The following is a 5,510-nucleotide window of genomic DNA, read 5'->3' on the forward strand; positions in this document are numbered from 1 at the left end:
GGAACAACCTGGGCAAAAATCCCAGGAAACACAGGCACTTAAGGGACAGTTGGAGGTCAGGGATGGGAGAAGGATTAGGAGAGCTACGCCAAGTCCCCCTCCTCTTCCTGTGGCTTCATCTGTTGTCAAGTTGGCCCATGGCCAATGTGGAAGAAGGTCAGGTGTGCCCACACACGCTTTGAATTTGCATCTCTGCATTTCCAGCTACTGACAAACAGAGGGTCTATGCTGGGTAGGCTTTTTCTCAACTTTAAGCTGACGTCATCCAACAAGAGGGAACCTTAATTGAGAGAATGTCTCCATCATTTTCATCATTAATACAGAAGGGCCCGGGCACTGTGGGTAGTTCTGCTCTGGGCAGGTGGCTCTAAGCTGCATAAACAAGCAAACTGGACAAACCATGGAGAACAAGCCAGTAGGCAGCAGTCCTCCATGGCCTCTGCGGCAGCTCCTGCCTTCACGTCTCTTTATGATGAGCTACAATAAGTTGAAATAAACCCTTTCCTCCCCAGGTTGCTTTTGTTATGATGTTTATCGAATCTCCAGAAACCTGAGTAGGATAGGGACCCACCAGATGTTAGTGAGGATTTAATGAAGGGGGGGGTCAAATGAATGAATTTAAGAATATATGAGACTTTTAAAACAATGTGACTGTTCAGACACTACATCTCGAAACATGTTCCATACAATACACTCACTCCCGGTGATTATGCATCTCTGTGTGGGAAAGGCCTCTCAGGAATACAAGAGGGCTGGAAACATGGCTCAGAGATAGAGAAGTGGTTCTGCTCTTGCAGAGGACCTGAGTTCAGTTCCGAGGCATTCACACCAGGCAGCCTGCAACTGCCTGTACCATCATCAGTCCAGGGAATTCAATGCACACTCACCACAGACACATATACATACACAGAATCTAAAAATAAAACAAGTCTTGAGAAAGAAAGAAAAAGAATATACGTAAGAGCAAGTACAATGTAGACAGAGCTTTACAGACCCTACTGTGAAGAAGCAAAACGTGCACATACACACACCCTCACACACATACTCTCACATGTTCACATGCTTGTACATACACACACATGCATATACACATATGCATACGCACATGCAGTGCACACATCTGTGCAAATGCGCACACACACATGCATATGCACACACATGCACATACACATGTGAACACACATGCACATACATGCACACACACACACATACACACACAAAGGAAGAGGTAGCAGAAAAACTATGAGAGCTGGAGGGCGGGGAGGAGCACTGAGAAATGCTGTCTTCTGCCATGGCATAGCCATTGCCCTGGTGATCTCACTGCAGCGATAGTTCCCTGCCCAAGACCAAGTCCATCAACATTCCAGCATGGATGGAAGAAGGGGTTAGGAGGCTCCAGGCCTAGCTTGGGTTGGCCACAGTCAAGATACATTGTATACATGTATGAAATTGTCAAAGGAAAAAATTGAAAAGTCTTTAAGAAGAATTGAGGGTGTGCCCCAGGGGCCATTCAAATGACACGCATTGCTAGTTTTCAACATATGCTAGTGTGTGACCTTCTGGGGAAGCAACATGTCTAAGGTCCTTGGATCCAGTCTTAGCATTGAAAGAGCAAAGACAAAACAAAAATCGATATCATTCAAAAGCCATCAACAAATGAGGGAAAGCACAACCCACGATACACAAAGGGTTAGTTTATTATGTAAGCAGCCCCTGGAAAACTAACCAACCCACCAAAGTACCAAAAACCTTTAATGAAAAAAAAAAAAAAGCAGAAGTCACGAACCAGCAATCCACAGACAAGGAAATGCTCCCAGATAATACATGTTCTGGCTTCTAATTAATCAAAACACACTCACCTTAAAATTTGGTAAGATTTCCCACTTAGCCATGTTGGAATGCATTTCAAAGCTTTGAAACACATATATCCTTGAGCCAGACATTCTATTTCGCGAGGCTTATGTACAGGAAATAATCAGAGATGTACAAGAAATACATAACTAAGAAAACAGGCAGTGCAGCATAGTTCTAATAGCAACACATTTGGACACAAGAATTGCAGTGAGAAGACAGAGTTTTAATGTTTTTGTTTTAATTTTTTCCTATATTGTCTACCTTCTACAGTAAAGATAAATAGCCCTGTAATTCAGAAAACAAACTAAGCCTGCTTTTTGGAAAGGAGGGGGGGAACCCTTAACTACAAATACTCTTTTGGAGGGCTGCCACTGTTCAAGAAATTTCCAGAGCTTTCTCTCAGCAGTCCTCAGATCAGGTTTCTAAAGCACGTACGAAATTGCTCTCATTATTCTGAAGTCATCCGCTTTGTTCTACATAAATACAGCTGTGATTCACGTCCATCGCCCACCTTATTCATCTGCCTCTATACCAAAGCGACTTCAGGGTCTTGTGGGGGAAAAACACTCTCTCAAAGAATTAATTTCCCTTTGCTGCCGAGTGCGGAGAGAATACTGTCTAGTTTTAGGTATCCATATATCTGCTCAGCAGTGTTCAGCATATGGAGTTCAATAAATAGTAGTGGTTGTTATTATCATTCGCCTATTTGGCTTTATTTATTTCTGCAGTTGTCTAGGAAGCCAGATTGCTGTGGCCAGATGGGTGAATTCTCCAGCCAATGATTTTGCTAAAATACTAACTCTTTCCATCAGTTATTCTGGGTGGCCGCTCTAACTCCTACCTTAAAATGTCAAGCTTCCAGGACCCCAAGAAGCAAATGAATGCTGTCAGGGAAATGCAGCAACACCCACGGGCTGTGGGAGTGGACACCAACTGCTATCCCTCCAGGAACCTTAAATTATGATGTTTAAGATAAACAGCCTGAGTGTTGGGCTGAGCATTGGTCTGCCCGCCCCCGCCCTCTAGGGGTAAGGAGAGGAAGAGTCACATCTCCTACACGGCTGTAGCTTTTGGAGAAGGGTGTTGTGTATTGTGAAGGGTCACCTGCAGGGGGAGCTAGAGCTTGCCTTCCCCACCGAGTCTGCGAGGAGGTGACCACCTTTGGCATGCAACATACTCCCTGTGGCAATGTCTGCTGTAGCTCTAGCCACATGACCTTAATTAGTCATTTTTCCATCTCTAAGCCTTATCATCTGTTTAAAGTGGGGTCAGCACGATGGCTATTTCATGGGATTGTTACATAATAGCTTGAGATAGCAAAAATTACCACCAAAAACAAGGCCAGGAACAGTGCAGGGGCTCCACATATGGCACCTCTACTAAAAGACGCCAAGCATATGATCAGACCATTCTAGAAGGTTTTAAAGATATTGAAAATAGAACTACAGGGAGAATGCTCTTGGTCTTTTCTTCCTTTGAAACTTGAGGTTTGTGACAGGGATGATTTCCCCAGAAGAGGCAGAACAGGAAGGAGAGGTCTGTGGAAGATCAGGACATCCTTGTTCACTATCAAAGAAGACAGAGTGTGACTCCGAACAAAAGGAGCCAAGGACTCCAGTTTTCATTTTGTACACCCAGTCTGATGATGCGTAGGGATGAACATATTGAAAAGGAATCCCCGGCCCTAATGAAGAACAGGCACTGTGATTGACTAGTAATGTCTGCTTTGGTTACAGTACAGGTGGCTGGTGGCACATATACCACGCATTTGCTTTCTGTGTCTTGGTAAAAGGGCTGTTTATTTGTGATCTGTGGAGCAGCATTGGTTTGTAAGCCATTTGAAACTGGCCTAGGACAAGATAAGAATTGAAATACGAAATGCTTAGAAAATTGTAGAGCAATTGGATGGTAATTTTCCATCTATTTAATCTAATAAAATGTCAGAGCTTTTATTTCATGTCTTTAAATTTTTCTCTGAGTAATTCATTTTAATTGTACCTTATGAAAGTTTCTGTTCATGACAGTTTGGGGAAATTGCCCTTCACTAGGGACATTAAGGGGTATTGTCTAGACCTTGAGTTGGATGAACAAGAGGAGACCCTTTTGATTCTACAGGGCTACCACAGCTGATGAACACTGGAGACTATACGGTCCTAAGAGATGGGTGCTGTTTGGATGACTGCAAATCTCCCCAGAAAATTTCTGCACTTGGTGACTTTGGGTGGTGGCAACATTTTGTCTGAGGAAAGGGTCAATAAACTGAATATTTTCCCGTTGCTGTTTTGCAGTTTGTATTCCCAAAGGCTGGTTGCTTAGGACAAAAGTAAAGCAACTCAACAAATAAGATGTAAGCTTTCACAGCAAAGCTTGGAGTTGGAATTGTTAGCCTGGGTCAGCACTCACCCATGGAGACGAGGATCAAGGCACAGCCCTGCACTTGTTCACAGCATCCCCACCCCCCAGGCAGGCTCTGAGGTGCTCCGCTGCACACTCCACATGGTGGCTGGGGTGGCAGCCTCCTTCTGCCTCTGTTGTGGACTCTTAGAGGTAAGAGTACTTGTGTTTCAAACACTCAGTTACACTGTAGATTTTCAGAAGTTGGTTTTTCTAGCAGTCTGAGCAGTTGAGGGCATGACAATTCATGGTAAATTATTTATATTGAAGCCATAAAAAAGAAGCCATGGGAGGGAATGCAGAGGAAATCTGAAGGCTTCGGGAAATGTAACAGTGTAGGCAGGAGGGATGGGTGGGTGGATGACAGCCCTGCCCTTCACCTGAGAGCTCTTGATATTCCAACCAAAAGCCAGAACGTTTCTACAGCTGAGAGACCCACGGTTGCTTCCAGAAGCTTCATTCTCATACAGAATTCTCTGAGGTAGTATTGGTAGAGGCATCAGATTAGAGCAATCCAGAGCCAGGACTGGAGTCAAACATATCTGGTTTCAAATCTTGGACCCAGGGCTGAGGCATAGCCCAGAGGCAGAGTGCTTGCCCAGTGTGCATAAGGCCCTGGGTGCACTCCACAGCACAGCTACTGGAAACATCATGAGTCCATTGGATATTAGCTGTAAATTGCCTTACTTTCTGGTTCACAGTTTCCCCATCTATAATGAGAGGATAATAGTAAGACCTCTTCCTAGGGTACCCAGGATTTAATTCTAATAGGAAGACCATGAAAGAGAGGTGAACTGGATTAAACATATAAAGCCATATTATCTACTTATCTTATGTTTATTGAATATCTAGACCTGTGGTTTCTTTCATACTTTCATCTCTCTCCATATATATAAATATGTGTATATTATATATTATATATGTTCTATCTATCTATCTATCTATCTATCTATCTATCTGTTAAAATCAAGTGGCTGGATGGGTTGTGCACGTGTTTATTCCCAGCATTCAGGAGACAGAGGCAGGCAGATCTGGTCTACACAGTGAGCACAGGAATAGCCAGGACTACATAGAAAGAGTCCATTTCAACAAACAAACAAATAAACAAAAACCCCAAAACTCAAACCAGAACAACCAACCAAACATGACCAACCAACAAACCAAAACTGCTTTGTCATCTGTACTCAAAAGTCCATGACACTGAAAGTGATGTGGTTTTCTAGTTTTCAGTTTACTTAATGTGGATGTGGATTCAGATCAGG

Source organism: Apodemus sylvaticus, chromosome 2 (genome assembly GCF_947179515.1).
Source record: "Apodemus sylvaticus chromosome 2, mApoSyl1.1, whole genome shotgun sequence".
NCBI lineage: Eukaryota > Metazoa > Chordata > Mammalia > Rodentia > Muridae > Apodemus > Apodemus sylvaticus.